Raw genomic sequence first — 18,330 nt, 5'->3', positions numbered from 1 at the left:
GGAGTCCATCAATTAAGTTCATAGTGATCCGCTCCTATTTCCATTCCGGAATCTCTATCTTCTGAAGAAACCCACCCGGTCGCTGATGCTCATACTTCACCTGTTGGCAATTTAGGCATCTAGCCGCATACTCTACTATGTCCTTCTTCATCCTCCTCCACCAATAATGCTGCCTCAGGTCCTGATACATCTTCACGGCACTCGGATGAATGGAGTACCGCGAGCTGTGAGCCTCCTGGAGAATCAACTCACACAAACCGTCCACATTAGGCACACATAGCCTACCCTGCATCCTCAATGCACCATCATCTCCAATAGTGACCTCCTTATCATCACTGTGTTAGACCGTGTCCTTGAGGACAAGCAGATGGGGGTTATCGTACTGACGCTCCCTGATACGATCATAAAGAGAAGACCGAGAGACCACACAAGCCAATACTCGACTCGACTCAGAAATATCCAATCTCACAAACTGGCTGGCCAAGGCCTGAACATCTAACGCCATGGGCCTCTCTGCTGCTCGTAGATATGCTAAGCTCCCCAAACTCTCTGCCCGGCGACTCAAAGCATCGGCCACCACATTGGCCTTTCCAAGGTGGTACAAAATGGTGATATCAAAATCCTGAAGTAGCTCCAACCATATCCGCTGACGCAAGTTAAAATCTTTTTGCCTAAACAGATGCTGCAAACTCCGATGATCGGTGTAAATTTCATAAGGAACACCGTACAAACGATGCAGCCAAATCTTCAAGGCATGAACACTAGCTGCTAACTCAAGGTCGTGGACATGATAGTTCTTTTCATGCACCTTCAGTTGTCTGGATGCGTAGGCAATAACCCTACCGTCCTACATCAACACCGCACCGAGACCAATCCACGAGGCATCACAATATACAGTATAAGACCCCGAACCTGTAGGCAATACCAATACTGGGGCTGTAGTCAAAGTTGTCTTGAGCTTCTGAAAGCTCTCCTCACATTCCTCTGTCCACCTGAACGGAGCACCCTTCTGGATCAGCCTAGTTATAAGTGCTGCAATAGATGAGAATCCCTCTACAAAGCGACGGTAATACCCGACCAAGCCAAGAAACTCCGGATCTCTGTAGCTGAGGACAGTCTGGGCCAACTCTGCACTGTTTTAATCTTCTTCGGATCCACCTAGATCCCCTCACTCGATACTATATGACCCAAGAATGCCACTAAGTCTAGCCAAAACTCATACTTTGAAAATTTTGCATATAACTTCTTTTCTCTTAAGGTATGAAGTGCAATCCTCATGTGCTACTCATGATCCTCCCGACTCCGAGAGTATACCAGAATGTCATCAATAAACACAATGACGAATGAGTCAAGATAAGGCCGGAACACACTGTGCATCAAGTGCATAAAAGTTGTTGGGGCATTGGTCAGCCCAAAAGACATAACAAGAAACTTATAGTGGCCATACCGAGTCCGGAAGGCAGTCTTCGGGATATCTGGCTACCGAATCTTCAACTGATGATAGCCGGAACGTAAATCAATCTTGGAAAACACTCTAGAACCCTGTAACTGATCAAGTAAATCATCAATACGAGGCAATGGATACCTGTTCTTCACTGTGATTTTGTTCAACTGGCGGTAATCAATACACATACGCATATAACCATCCTTCTTCTTTACAAATAAGACAGGAGCACCCCAAGGTGACACACTGGGCCGAATGAAGCCCTTATCAAGCAATTCTTGTAACTGCTCCTTCAACTCTTTTAACTCAGGAGGAGCCATACGATATAGAGGAATAGAGATGAGCTGAGTACCCGACGATAAATCAATGCCAATATCAATATCTCTGTCGGGCGGCATGCTCGAAAGATCAGCTGGAAACATATCTGGAAAGTCCCTCACTACTGGAACTGACTCAACTGTAGGGGTATCAATACTGGCATCTCTCACATAAGCTAGATACGCGTCACACCCCTTCTCAACCATTCGTTGAGCTTTAAGAAATGAAATAACTCTGCTGGGAGTATACTCTAAGGTACCTCTCCACTCTAACCGTGGTAATCCTGGCATAGCCAGCGTCACAGTTTTGGCGTGACAATCAAGAATAGCATAATGGGGCGACAACCAGTCCATGCCCAAGATAACATCAAAATCTACCATGCTGAGTAATAATAAGTTGGCTCTGGTCTCAAAACCACTAAGAGCAATCAAACACGACCAATACACGCGGTCCACAACAAGTGAATCTCTCACAGGAGTAGACACATAAACATGGGAACTCAAAGAATCCCGCGATACGCCCAAATACGGGGAAAAATAAGAGGACACATAGGAATATGGGTCAAATAAAACCGACGCATCTCTATGACAGACTGAAACAATACTTGTAATGACAGAATCATAAGCAACTGCCTCTGTATGAGCAGGAAGGGCATAATATCTGGCTTGGCCTCCCCTCTAGGGCGACCTCTACCTCTCCGACCTCCACCTCAAGCTAGCTGAGCAGGTGGGGTGGCAGCTGGTACTGTAATCATGGCCTGAGGACCCGGTGGGGCACGTTGTGGCTGAGAAGTCTGTGGAGGTGCACCCTTCCTAAATCTGGGGCAATCCCTTACCATATGGTGAGTGTCACCACACTCAAAACAAGCTTTGGGAGGGTGCGGCTGCTATGACTGTCTCGGGCCAGGTCTGCTGGACTGGCCGCTAAAAGCACCCCGAGCAGGAGGCACACTAGATACTGGTGGTGCATAATAAGGCTCCTGGGGCCTAGAAGGGACCGGAATACCACTGGTGGCTGGAAGAGCTGAAATAACGGGGCGACTCACATAACCCCTACCATGGCGAGCTGCTGGGGTACGAGCACCAGAATAAGAACCAGTCTCTCGAGACCTCTTGGCCTCCCTCTCCTCTCTATCCCGGGAAAGCATGCCCTCCAATCTCCTGGCGATACTCATAACCTGCTGATAAGAAATATCCATCTCCAACTCCCTGGCCATACTAATCCGGATGCTGGGGTGGAGTCCCTCAATAAACCGTCGAACCCTCTCTCAAACTGTGGCAACCAAGGCCGGTGCATGTCAGGCCAAATCACTGAAGCGAACTGCATACTCTCACACAATCATAGCACCCTAGCGTAGCTGCTCAAACTCCATGCGCCATGAGTTAAACAACTAACTATTCAAAATACACAGTAATCCCAAAACCCAAAACATCATAAGTCACAAGCTACAGAAGTAAATGACATAGGAGGGAATAGAGGAGGACTCCGAGGTCTGCGGATGCAGAAGATATACCTTGAAATCTCCGTACAGTAGGAAGCACTCTAAGCTAGTAGCGGGGCTGATAAAAAGTACTTGGATTTGCACACAAAACATGTGTCGAAGAGTAGCATGAGTACACCACAATCAGTACCCAGTAAGTGCCAAGCCTAACCTCGGTAGAGTAGTGAAGAGGTCAGGTCCGAGACCTACTAGAATATGATAATAAAGCAAGGCAAAAATGAAATATCCCAGTAAAATAAAGATTGAAATTTAACAAAAAAGAATTTATAGAAGGTAACAGCTCATGTAACGACCCGACTTGTCGTTTTAAGAATTAACACCCCGTTCAATGACTTAAGGTCCCGGGAAACTTTATAATATGTATTATGAATCGCGGGTGTGGTAGAGTTTGATTTTCGGAAGATTTAGAATTTAATTGAAAGAGAAATTCTCATTTTGAACCTTAAATTTAAAGAGTTGACCAAAGAGTTGACTTTTGAGCAAACGATCTTGGAATAGAATTTTGATGCTGTCAATAGCTTCGTATGGTGATTTTGGACTTAGGCGCATATTCGGATTTGGATTTGGAAGTCCGTAGGACAATTTGACGCATTTTGGCGAAAGTTGAAAAATAGACGATTTTCGGAAAGTTTGATCGAAGGTTGAATTTTTGATAACAAGGTCAGAATCCAATTTTGGAAATTGGAATAGGTCCGTTATGTCACTTATGACTTGTGTGCAAAATTTGAGGTCAATCAGACTTGATTCGATAGGTTTCGGCATCGAATGTTGAAGTTGGAAATTTCATAATAGACTAAAGTTTCAAGTGAGTTCGCATAAGACCTAACTCCAACGCTTCAAACCGTTCGTCATTTGGACATTCCTACAAGAAGTTATGATCAAATTACCAACGGCTGACAGAATGCGATTCTGTGACCAATTATGCGACCACTATGCGACCATTATGGTTATGCGACCGCAAATTGTTCGCAAAATGGTCCAGAACAGCCCAGTTCTGGGCATTGATTTGTACGATCATTTTGTGACCCGCACACCAATTGTGCGGTCCATTGTGCGATCGCATAATTGAGTTCGGGGGGGGGGTTAATTTTCCTATTTTCATAACCCGACCCCATTTTGATAAATAGGCTTTGGGGTTTATTTTGGGGTAATTATCTGAGGTTTTTTAGAGAGAAGTGAGAGTGTTCTAGAGAGAGGAAGTAGATGAAGTGTTTTGTTCATCAAGATCTTGTCCAAACTTTGAAATCCAACAAGGAAATCTCATAAGTTCTTCATCTAAGAGGTAAGGTTCCATACCCTAGTTTTCAATTTCGAATTTGGGTAGAAGATGGTTCATTAGGAGTATGATTCTTGGGTATGAGAGTATTATTTATACATGTATGTACCAATAAGATTTGTGGGAAGATTGTTGGGCTAAAATAAGTAAATATTGGGTTGAGGAGTGAAGGAAATCTTGTAGAAGAACCTTGTAGCCAAATTTGCACACCTAGTGATTGATAAAATGGTCGAATGAGCTGAAACCATGAAAATCTTCCTAATTATGGTTCACTTTTGTTATGTATCTAAATAGATTGAAGTTGCTAGGATTTCCGGTGCCTAGTAGTAATGTAAGGAAGGCTCAAGAAAGATTGGAGCCGTCCGGAGGTCAATTCACGCGAGAAAGCTATTTTGGAATATCGACCTAACTTCAAAAAGGTAAGTGTCTTGCTTAACCTCGAGTGGGGGAATTTTCCCTTAGGCATTGAGTCTTATGTGCAATTTGTGTAATTGAAAACCATGTACGCGAGGTGACGAGTATGTACTTGGTTTATATGTGCAAATGTTATTGAGTTAAAGTTTTGAGCATATTGTGTAGTAAATTGGATAATTGTTGGCATATATTTAATCATCTAATTGTCGTGCCTAAATCCTTGTTGTTGACTCTGTTGTTATATGATAATTTGATGTGATTGTTAATTGATTATTTATGAAATTTCGTGAATTTGCTGGTTTGATAATTATTGGAATTTAATTTTATTTTGGATTTTCCCTCTGCAAATAATTAATTAAATGAGCTTAAGAAGAGGTATTTATATAATTATTGAAAATTTGGAGTTAATGAAGACATTGCTTTATGTTGAGTAATTTCCATCTCTGTTGATTGTTTTTGGGTGTTGTACACATTGTGTGGAGCCTTCGGCTATTTGTTGTGAAATTAATTGACTTGGTTGTATCTTTGAAATTTTGGTTGTAGCCATTGGGCAAATTGTGATATGAATTGATTTTGTTATGTTGCCGTGATAATTTTCCATGTAAATTATTGTGTTGTGTTAATTATTATTTTGAAGATATAAGGGTTGCATTTCACCGTTGATATTATGTGGGTATAAGGGTGGCATTTCACTGTGGTTGTGTTTGTTGGAATATTGTCTGGGCGGAGCGATAAGGGTGGCAATATGAGCGATAATGGTGGCTATTGATATTGTCTGGGCGGAGCGATAAGGGTGGCTATAGGGGTGATAAAGGTGGCAATAGGAGCGATAATGGTGGCTATTATCATGGACGATATGTGATGATATGGGGTTGATGATTTTCATGTGATGTTGTGATATTCTTGTGTTTATTTTTATACCCTGTGCAATTTTTCTTGTTGTTGGTAAATTGATGACAATCTGATTTATGTTGAAATTGAGAACCTGTGGCTATTGCCAGGCGGATTATAAAATGAAATGTAGGCACGGGGTGCCGTGAGTAAATAATGAGGATATTGGCACGTGAATTGTCCGTGCAGTTGTGATATGAATTATGGGCACGAGGTGATGTGATTAAATGATAATGATATTTGACACGTGAATTGTCCGTGCAGTTGTGATATGAAATGAGGGCACAAGGTGTGGAAATATGAAAAATAGGTTGAGACTCGTGTTTACGAAAAATATGAAAATGGGCTGAGACCCGTATTTTTATGATTATGAAACGAGGTGTCACATGGTGACTTTTTAATTGAAAGAATTATATTCAAAATATTTATTTGAAAGGATTTTTATGTAGAAGGTATTATATGAAAGAATTATATTTGAAAGGTAATTTATTGGAGAAAATTATATTTGAAAGAGAGTTATTTGAAAGAATTATATGTGAAAGACATTTATTTGAAGGATTTGATTTATTGTGTATAATTGTATTTATTAATTGTTGAGTGATATTAATGGTATTCTTGATGTCTGCTATGCATATTACTGGTTGTTTTATGTTGCCCTTATTGTTATCTGCTTCCTATTATTTTGTATATTATATTGCACAGACTATTAGACTAGTGAGTGTCTTGACTGTACCTCGTCTCTACTCCACTGAAGTTAGTCTTGATACTTACTGGGTACCGACCGTGGTGTACTTTTACTACACTTTTGCACATTTTTGTGCAGAGTCAGGTATTGGAGTTATTCTACTTGAGAAGAGTTAAAGCGGGATCGTAAGGATTCAAGGTAGAGCTGCTTGGTCGTCGCAGTCCCTTGGAGTCTTTTCATTTCATTGTACTGTTAATTTTTAATCAAACAGTATTGTATATTCGGTCCTCGTGATCATTCCATGTATTCAGTTAGAGTTCGTGACTCAGTACTACCAGTCTTGGGAGGTTGTACATTCATATTTGTTCAGCTGTAAGTTTTGGTTACTTATTTAATCAAAAAAAAGGCTCCAAAAATGTAATTGAAATCGACTTACCTAGTCTTAGAGACTAGGTGCCATCACGACGCCTGTGGTGGGAGTTTTGGGTCGTGACAGCTCAATACCTAGAAATACAACAGGGGATCTCCTGAGATACCGTCTCGTAGTCCCAAACGTAAATGTGCAGGGGGATCTCCCAGAATACCATTCCGTAGTCCCAAAATAAATATGCAAGACAGGAGGGGATCTCCCGAAATACCATTCCGTAGTCCCAAAGTAAATATGTAGTACAGGAGGATCTCTCGGAATACCGTTCCTGTGATGACCCAAAATATCATCTTTAAATTTAATAAGTAATTATGTGTTCTAAGACCTCGAAAAGCACTATTTTATCATTCCTCAACTTGCGTGCACTAATCCATACAATTTTCCGAAAAGTTTTTATGTGAAAAATGGATTAAAAGGTGAAATAGAGCTTTAAAAGTCAACTGAGTTGACTTTGGTCAACATTTTGAGCAAACGTACCCGGATCAGTGTTTTGACAATTCTGGTAGGTCCGTATCGTGATTTAGGACTTGGGCGTTGTTACAACCCATGTTTTCATACGTACGAATACGTCGTAAGTCAATTGATGTAAGCTCAGAAATGAAATCATATTTTAAAAGTATATAAAGTAAGATAATCATGTTACCTCTGAGGTTACAAATATTTAAGATCATGAACAACAAGTACAAAGAGGGTTGGACGGTTCAGAAGCTAAAGCAATTGAAGAAAACAATGTTTCGTCGAAAGTCGACAAGTTGGGAATGTTATAACATGTACCTTTGGGGTGAGACTAGGGTGCTTAACATGATAAGGATATTATGTTATGATTTATATTAGTCGTATGAATCCGTGTGTTATGTTTTGAAGTCAAGCGAGTTGTGGAACAAAAGTCGATGAAAGTCATCATAAGTTACATTCATAAGTTTTACTGAAACTTTGGGTCCAATGTAACTGCAATTTTCTCCCAATATACTTAGATTTATGGGGTGTTCTACCCATAAAATTAAAGATCTATGAGTCTATTTTCCAAAGCATTAAACCGTTTGTCAATACAACATCGGAGTAGAGAGATATGGTCATTGATGCGATACTGCGCAAGCTGCTAGGTGACAAGTAGGTGTGTCACCTACTTGCTTAAATGAGAGCCCAAAAATGGGCCATTTCGGGTCGTCCAAAGAGGCCTTTTAAAGGAATATTTTCTTCATATATTAGACTTAAAATAGAGCATAATAACCAGACATAAGCTCTGCAAAATTCCTCCCAAAACTTTCCCACAAACCCTTATTGATTTTCTCTCCATTTCAAGTTCTAATTGGAGGTAAAACCTAGAGTTTGAAGAACCAAGATAGGAGCTGAGTTATCCAACAAATAAGGTGAGTTTACTTCTCTTTTCATCCATTTTTTCTGCGGTAAATTCATGGTAAGTCGTTCTATACTTGTAAGAACTCACGGGACGGTGATCGGAAGCCGTGAGTTCGAGTTATTCACTTGTAGCGGACTGTTTTGTGAACTGTTTTGTGTTGCTGTTGGGCTGCGTGTTTTACTAATATTTTGTGGAGTTTTGGAGGAGTAAGGGGGTGTAGAAACACCATATAAATGTAGGGTGTTAGGCTGTTCGTTCATCATAATATTTTCGGGTCGTTTGACACTACTACGGTGGTCGTTTTGTGTATGAAGAGATTGGGGTGTGTTGGGCTGTTTTGTAGTATTTGATGGCGTATATAGAGCTGGAAAATGATGTATATATGTTGTTATTGTTCTGTTCTTGTATTGTTGGTGTTATCTTGAATTTGGAGGAAGTAAGGATTATAGGGGAGATGCTGCCCGTTTTAATACAAAATAAGCTTGTCTTTCGTTGTGCGATAGTTGTACCTTTCGTAACTTAACGATAGCATTATTATCATTCTTGTAGATTAAGGTGCAAAGAGGTGAGTTCAACTTGGTGATTGGAAAGATTGTGATAAGGTATGTTAAGGCTAAACCTTTCTTCATTTTGGCATGATCTCGTAACTACATGAGTTTGATAACGAAGCATAAAGAGAAGTTTGTATTCCTGAATTTATTCACATTATCCTAGTCTCAGAAGTTATAGTATTCTCCCTTATCGGGACTTCATATTCAGTTTAGTATTGGCTTATTTCAGCCAATAGAGCATAGAGTGTATATATATACAGTGTTACAGTATTTTTACCACCATCGAGCTATAATCGAAGGGCAGGCCTCTATTGGGCAACCTCTGATCAGATGGTAAGTTATATACAGAGCCTACTGTGGCCGAGCGCCTATGAGCGAGCCTAGAATGGCCGAGATACAGAGCCTAGTATGGCCGAGCGCCTATGAGCGAGCCTACTACGGCAGGGCAGTTACACATACCGAGCCTTATAGGGCCGGACAACTATTTTACATACTATATGGAGAGAGTTGAGTCAGTATCAACAGGTAAGCATATATTCATATTATTTTTGACTCCCAGTTACATTCAGTTATTATATCATCAGTTCAGTTTTAGCTTTCAGTTACTCTGTTGCCTTACATACTCAGTACATTATTTGTACTGACGTCCCTTTGTTGGGGACGCTGCATTTCATGCCTGCAGGTCCTGATAGACAGCTGGATAGACCTTCCCAGTAGACAGAGCTAAATGATAGCTTGGTTGGTAAGCTCCACTTCCCCAGAGTTACCAGGTCTAGACCTTGGAGTCTGTTTTATATATACAGGTTTGATGGGTAGGTCGAGGCCCTGTCCCGACCATGATACAGTTCAACTATCTCTAGAGGCTTGTAGACAAGTCCTGTATAGTTTGTATATCAGTAGATATTCATGGCGGCCTCGTCAGCCTGCACATTTATATATAGATATATATATTTAAATATATATGAGTTTTTAGGTATGTTTACCCCTCAGATAAGAGAGATGATATTTTCAGATGATTCAGAATATGGCCTCATCGACCTAGGTTGAGGGTTACCCCTCTAGAGTTCATAGTTACAGAGTGGTACGCTCGGGTCGAGTATGGTACCGGGTGCCGGCCACATCTCTTCAGGTTTGGGGCGTGACAGGCGTATGCCCGGAATCGAATTCCAAGGTCCCTAGCCCGAGTTATGGAATTTTGATAAAAATTTAAAAGCTTGAAAGCTTAATGATTTTTAAGACATTACTGGTGTTGGATTTATTAACCTCGGGTTTGTATTTTGGTTCCGGAGCCCGGTGTAGGTCCACTATAATATTTATGACTTATTTGCCGAATTTGGTGAGAATCGGAGTTGATTTGACGTGATTCGGACGTCCGGTTGTAAAAATATAAGTTTTAAAGTTTTCTTGAAAATTTCCTTTGAATTGGTGTCTGATTCGTAGTTCTTGGTGTTATTTTGGCGATTTGATCACGCGAGCAAGTTCGTATGATATTTTAGGACTTGGTTGCATGTTTGGTTTGGATCCCCGAGGGCTCGGGTTGGTTTCGGGTGGTTAACGGAATGATTTCGGACTTAGGAAATCTAGTTTTCTGCAGACTTCAGGCTTTTGGTGTGTTCTTCTTCGCGTTCGTGAAGGTACTCTCGCGAACGCAAAGAGTAAATTGGGGCTGGCACATTTTGTGCTTCGCGTTCGTGACAGAGTGACCTCGTTCGCGAAGGCTTGAGGTTCAAAGCTTCGCGATCGTGAAGGGAAAGAGGCTAGCCAGGATAATTGCCTTCGCGTTCGCGAAGGCCAAGCTAGGCAAGCTTCACGTTCGCGAAGTATCCCTCGCGTTCGCGAAGTGTAAAATGGGACAGCACAAATTTGTGCTTCGCAAACGCGAGGCACTGACCACGTTAGCGAAGGGTAAAAGTCCCAGAAACAGAACTTGAGTTCTTGAAAATTGGATTCGTCCCATTTTCAACCCTTTTTCATTTTTGAGCTCGGGTAAGGCGATTTTCACGGGAAAACATTGGGGTAAGTGTTCCTTATCCTATATTGATTATATTTCATGATTTCATACTCATTTATATCATGAATCCGTGAATTTATGGAAGAAAAATCAGATTTTTATAAAATCTTCCAAAAATAAAAATTTAAGATTTGAAGGTCCATTTGACATCGGAATTGGATAATTTTTATATGGTTGGACTCGTCTCGGAATGGGTGTTCAAATTTCGTAAGTTTTTCTGGGATTTGAGATATGGGTCCCACTGTCGAATATTTTAATGAATTTTAGATTTTTATCTGGAAAATTTGTAAATTCATATGGAATTAATTCCTATGATAAGTATTGAATATATCGAATTATTTGTGAATAGATTTGAAGCTTTTGGAGAAAAATTTAAAAGGAAAAGCTATGGTTGAGTAATTGGTTGGAATTTGCAAAGCGAGGTAAGTGTCGTGGTTAACCTTGACTTGAGAGAATAGAACCTTTAAATTATTTGTTATGTGAAATGCATGTGAACGACGTATAGGCGAGGTGACGAGTGTCTATACGTCGTCAAATTAATTGTTTGCATAATTACTTAAAAAATCATAAATTATTTTAAATCATGAATTAATTATTATAATAATTATTTCTCTCCTATTCTTTGCCAAATATTAATTCTTGAATTCCTGCATTAATTGTTACATGCTACTTGAATTATGTGCCTTAATTGTTATTTGACATTTAGCATATTAAATATTAAACTGCCTATTTTCTCCCTGATTTCTATAATAATTTCCTATTTGACATTGTCTGTTTCATGATTAAATCATAATTATTGTATGCTTGTTGTCTTATAATTTCATATTAATTGTTGCATTTATTGGGGAAATTCCTTCTATAAGAATTGGTAAATGAATATACCGGAGGAGCGGGTTGCACGCCGCAACAGAATTGATTAAATGAATATATTGGAGGATCGGGTTGCATGCCGCAACAGATTTATTAAAAAGTCCGTATTGGAGGATCGGGTTGCACGCCGCAGCAGACTTATTAAAAGTCCATATTGGAGGATCGAGTTGCACGCCGCAACAAACTTATTTAAAAGTCGACATACATATATATATACATAACAGACTTATTTAAAAGTCGACATACATATTTATATATTGGGGGATCGGGTTGCACGCCGCAACAGACTTGATTAAAATGAATATATTGGAGGAGCGGGTTGCACGCCGCAACAGAACCGAATGTGAATATATTGTGAGAGTGGGTTGCACGCTGCAATAGAACCGAATGTGAATATATTGTGAGAGCGGGTTGCACGCTGCAACAGAATTGATAGAAATGATAAATTGGTTATGACTACTGAGTTGGCTTCAATTATTATAAACGAGTTACCTGATTATTTTTATTATTGTTGTTGTTACTAATATTGCGTACAGGTAATGTAAGTGACCCACCTTAGCCTCGTCACTACTTCGTCGAGGTTAGGCTCAGCACTTACCAGTACATGGGATCGGTTGTACTCATACTACACTCTGCACTTCTTGTGCAGATTTTGGAGTTGGTCTCAGCGGCGTACCATAGACTTGCTCGGATTTCAGCTACCAGAGGAGTCTTGAGGTATAACTACATGGTGTCCGCAGTTCTGAAGTTCCAGTCTATTTTACTTTAGCTGTGTGTTTATTTCCAGACAACTTTATTTTATTCAGAACTTTATTTGTATTTATTCTAGAAGCTCGTGCACTTGTGACACCAATTCTGGGATGGTATTTAGACACCGTTGTTTTTATGGATTATTCACTATAATTCAAACTTTTCTTCCGCTTTTGTTTCCTTGATTATTAATAATTTAAAAATTATTTAAAAATTAGTTAATATTATTCTAACGTTGGCTTGCCTAGCAAGTGAAATGTTAGGCTCCATCACGGTCCGAAGGAGGGAATTTCGGGTCGTGACAGTTGGTATCAGAGCACTAGGTTACATAGGTCTCATGAGTCATGAGCAAGCTTAGTAGAGTCTGAAGGATCGGTACGGAGACGTCTGTACTTATCTTTCAGAGGCTATGAAGTTTAGGAACAACATCACTTCTTTCTTCTTCTGTCGTGCGAATTTATTCTATCATCGATGATTGAACCATTCTACTCTTATTCTCTCGCAGATGGTGAAAACACGTAATACCTCTACCAATGGACAGGGACCAGAACCCCCGGTGTCAACTATGGCCAGGGGTAGAGGTAAAGGTCGAGGTCGTGCTAGAGGCCGAGGTAGAGCTCAGTCCAGAGCTCGAGCAGCTGCACCTGTTGAAGAACCTCAGGTGGACCTTTAGGAGGAGGTCCCAGTTCAGAATGTACCAGCTGGACCAGTTCAGGTCCCGGAAGGATTCATAGCTACTCCAGTGCTTCAGGATGCTCTAGTCCTTTTGGTGAGTCTTATGGAGTGCGTGGCCCATAATGGCACATTTCCAATGGCACCAGCCTTTTCACAGGCTGGGGGAGGAGCACAAACTCCCACTACTCTTGTTCCGGAGCAGATGGCTCTCTAAACTCAGGTTCCAGCAGCCCTGCCAGTTGGGGTAGTTTAGCCAGTTGTTGCAGCACAGATCGGTGATAGGCCTGCCATGTCTTTTGAGGCCTTATTGAGACTGGATAAGTTTACCAAGCTCTTTCCAGTTCACTTCAGTGGTACACCTTTTGAGGACCCACATGATTATCTTGAACGTTGCCATGAGGTGCTGCGGAACATGGGTATAGTTGAGACCAATGGGGTTGATTTTGCTGTATTTCAGATGAAGGGTTCCACCAAGAGGTGGTGGAGAGATTATACATTGACCCGACCAATCAGATCGACTGCACTTACATGGGAGTAGTTCTCTCAACTATTTCTGGAAAGGTTCCTCCCTATCATACTAAGAGAGGAATTCCACAAGTAATTTGAGTGTCTACAGCAGGGCAGTATGACTGTTACTCAGTATGAATCCCGTTTTGTGAATTTGGCCGGTTATGCTCTCCTTTTACTACCTACAAAGGGAGAGAGAGTGAGGAGGTTTATTAAGGGACTCACTCACGCTATCATGCTTCAGATGGCCAAAGAGATCGGAAGTGAGATTTCTTTTCAGGCAGATGCTAATGTCGCAAGGACGATCGAGATGGTTCTTGCACAGGAGAGAGGGTAGAGGTCCGATAAGAGGCCTCGTCAGTTCGGTGGTTTCAGTGGTGCCTCGTCTGGAGGCAGAGGTAATTTTGGTAGGGGTCATCCTCCCAGACCTTTTCATTCAGCACTTCATGTATCTCCCAATGATTCAGGGAGTCACGGTCCTATTATGCCTTACTCTGGGCAGCCAGTATTCAGTGCACATTCAGCTCCTATCAGTGCATCACCACTCCAGAGTTACTACAGCGGTTATCCGGCCCATCTGGGTCAGCTTCAGCTTCAGCAGCCACGACATCAGGATGGGTGTTATGAGTATGGAAACATTGGTCACATCAGAAGGTATTGCCCTAGATTGGCGAGTAACAGATCTCGGTAGGATTCTCATGCCATCATACAGGCACCGGTGTCTTCACCGCCTGCTCAGCCAGCTAGAGGTAGGGGTCAGGCAGCTAGAAGTGGAGGTCAGGCCATTAGAGGTGGAGGTCAGACCATTCGAGGTGGAGGCCAGCCAGTCAGAGGCCGTCCCAGGGATGCAATTCAGAGTGGTGGGGGCCCAGCCCCGATTTTATGCTTTTCCAGCTAGGCCCGAGGCCGAGTCATCTGATAATGTAATCACAGGTATTATTCTAGTTTGCCATAGAGATGCTTCATTCTATTTGATCCAGGATCTACTTATTCCTATATGTCCTCATATTTTGCTTCATATTTGGTTGTGCCTTGTGATTCTCTGAGTGCTTCTATGTGTACACCGGTGGGAGACTCTGTTGTAGTAGATCATGTCTATCGTTCGTGTGTGATTACTATTAGTAATCTTAAGACTAGTGTGGACCTTCTACTTCTTGATATGGTAGATTTTGATGTCATCTTGGGTATGGATTGACTGTCACCTTATCATGCTATATTGGATTGTCATGCCAAGACAGTGACCCTAGCTATGCCAGGGTTACCTCAGTTAGAGTGGAATGGAACTCCTAGCCATTCTGTAAGCAGGGTTATTTCTTATATGAAAGCTCGGCGTATGGTAGAGAAAGGGTATCTAGCCTATTTGGCTTATATTCGCGATCCCAGTGCGGATGTCCCTTCTATGGACTTAGTACCAGTTGTTCGTGAATTTCCAGAAGTATTTCTCGTAGATTTGCCGGGGATGCCACCCGATAGAGATATTGACTTCTGTATTGATTTGGCTCTGGGCACTCGGCCCATTTCTATTCCACCATACTGTATGGCCCCGCCAGAGTTGAAAGAATTGAAAGAGCAGTTACAAGACTTGCTTGATCAAGGATTCATTAGACCCAGTGTCTCGCCCTGGGGTGCACCAGTATTATTTGTAAAGAAGAAAGATGGCTCTATGCGGATGTGTATAGACTATCGACAGTTGAACAAGGCCACTATCAAAAACAAATATCCGCTGCCAAGAATTGATGACTTATTTGACCAGCTTCAGGGTGCCAAGGTAGTTTTGAAGATCGATTTGAGGTCTGGTTACCATCAGTTGAAGATTAGGGTATTTGATGTCCCTAAAATAGCTTTTCGAATTTGGTATGGGCATTACGAATTCCTAGTGATGTAATTTGGGTTGACAAATGCCCCAGCAGCATTTATGGATTTGATGAATCGGGTGTTCAAGCCTTATTTGGATTCTTTTGTGGTTGTATTCATTGATGATATCTTGATTTACTCCAGCAGTCGAGAGGAATATGAGCAACATCTTCGAAGTGTGCTTCACACCTTGAAGAATAATCAGTTATTTGCCAAGTTTTGCAAAATGTAAGTTTTGGTTAGACTCAGTTGCTTTTTTGGGGTATGTTGTATCGGCAGAAGGCATAAAGGTGGATCCTAAGAAGATTGAGGCTGTTCAGAATTGGCCTAGACCTACTTCAGTTACAAAGATCCGGAGTTTCCTGTGTTTAGCAGGTTATTATCGTCGGTTCGTAGAAGGGTTTTCATCTATAGCAAGCCCATTGACCAGATTGACCCAGAAAGGTGTCCCATTCAGATAGTCAGACGAGTGTGATGTGATCTTTCAGAAGCTCAAGACCTCTTTGACTACAACGCTAGTGTTGGTATTACCCATAGGTTCAGGATCGTATACGGTATATTATGACGCATCTCACATTGAGCTTGGTGCAGTATTAATGCAAGATGGCAAGGTAATTGCATATGCGTCGCGACAGTTAAAAGTTCACGAGATGAATTATCCTATTCATGACTTAGAATTGGCAGCCATTGTTCATGCGCTGAAGATTTGGAGGCATTACCTCTACAGTGTCTCGTATGAAGTATTTACTGATCATCGTAGCCTTCAGTATCTGTTCAAACAAAAGGATCTTAATTTGAGGAAGAGAAGATGGTTGGAGTTGCTGAAAGACTATGATATCACAATTTTGTATCACCCCAGAAAGGCCAATATGGTGGCCGATGCTTTGAGTAGAAAGGCTGTTAGTATGGGCAGTCTTGCGTATATTTCGGTTAGTGAGAGGCCATTAGCTGCAGATGTTCAGACTTTGGCTAATCAGTTCGTGAGGTTAGATGTTTCAGAACCCAGTCGGATTCTAGCTTGCACAGTCGCTCAGTCTTCTTTATATGAGCGCATCAGAGAGAGGCAATATGATGATCCTCATTTACTTGTCCTTAAGGACACAGTGCGGCACGGTGATGCCAAACAGGTTGCTGTGGGGGAAGATGGAGTTCTGCGAATGCAGGGTCGTATTTGTGTGCCTAATGTGGATGGGCTTCGTGAATTAATTCTTGAAGAGGCACACAGTTCTAGGTATTCTATTCATCCAGGTACCGCCAAAATGTATCAAGATTTGCGGCAACAATATTGGTGGAGGAGAATGAAAAAGGATATAGTTGCATATGTAGCTCGGTATCTGAATTGTCAGCAAGTTATGTACGAGCATCAGAGACCTGGTGGTCTGCTTAAGAAGTTAGAAATTCCAGAGTGGAAGTGGGAGTGTATCACTATGGATTTTGTTGTTGGGCTCCCACGGACTCAGAGAAAATTTGACGCAGTTTGGGTCATTGTGGACAGGTTGACCAAGTTAGCACATTTTATTCTAGTGGCAGTTACCTATTCTTTAGAGAGGTTAGCTAAAATTTACATTCGTGAGATTGTCCGCCTTCACGGTGTGTCCGTATCTGTCATTTCAGATCGAGGTACGCAGTTTACCTCATATTTCTGGAGGGCTGTACAACATGAGTTAGGCACGCGGGTGGAGTTGAGTATAGCATTTCATCCACAGACAGACGGACAGTCAGAGCGTACTATCCAGATATTGGAAGATATGCTCCGCGCTTGTGCTATAGACTTTGGAGGTTCTTGGGATCATTTCTTGCCACTTGCGAAGTTTGCTTATAATAATAGCTACCAGTCGAGCATTCATATAGCTCCGTATGAGGCATTATACGGAAGGCAATGCCGATCGCCAGTTGGTTGGTTTGAACCGGGAGAGGCTCGGTTGTTGGGTACCGATTTGGTACAGGATGCCTTGGATAAGGTCAAGATTATTCAGGATCGACTTTGCACAGCTCAGTCTAGGAAAAAGAATTATGCCGACCGTAAAGTTTGTGATATTGCATTCATGGTTGGAGAACGAATATTGCTTCGGGTTTCACCTATGAAAGGTGTAATGAGGTTCGGAAAGAAGGGCAAGTTGAGCCCTAGGTATATCAGACCCTTTGAAATTCTTGAAAGGGTGGGTGAAGTAGCCTACAGGTTTGCATTACCACCTAGTTTATCAGCGGTTCATCCGGTGTTCCATGTGTCTATGCTCCGAAAATATCATGGTGATCCGTCCCATGTGTTAGATTTCAGCTCAGTCCAATTGGACAAAGATTTGACTTACGAGGAAGAGCCGATGGCTATTCTAGCCCGGCAGGTCCGGTAGTTGAGCTCTAAGAGTTATCCTTCAGTTCAAGTGCAATGGAGAGGTCATCTGGTAGAGGCATCTACCTGGGAGTCCGAGTCGGACATGCGGAGTAAATATCCACACCTTTTCTCTAGCTCAGGTACTTTTTCTAACTCCGTTAGAGGATGAACGTTTGTTTTAGAGGTGGAGAATGTGATGACCCAAAATGTCATCTTTAAATTTAATAAGTAATTCTGTGTTCTAAGATCTCGAAAAGCACCATTTATTATTCCTCGACTTGCGTGCGCTGTCCGTATAGTTTTTCGGAAAGTTTTTATGTGAAAAATGGATTAAAAGTTGAAATAGAGCTTTAAAACTCAACTGAGTTGACTTTGGTCAATATTTTGAGCAAACATACCCGGATAAGTATTTTGATAATTCCGGTAGGTTCGTATCGTGATTTAGGACTTAGGTGTATGCCCGG

The sequence above is a fragment of the Nicotiana tabacum genome, chromosome 4 (assembly GCF_000715075.1).
Source record: "Nicotiana tabacum cultivar K326 chromosome 4, ASM71507v2, whole genome shotgun sequence".
Classification (NCBI taxonomy): domain Eukaryota; kingdom Viridiplantae; phylum Streptophyta; class Magnoliopsida; order Solanales; family Solanaceae; genus Nicotiana; species Nicotiana tabacum.
The sequence above is the reverse complement of the archived record's forward strand: the minus strand, read 5'-3'. Positions refer to the sequence as shown.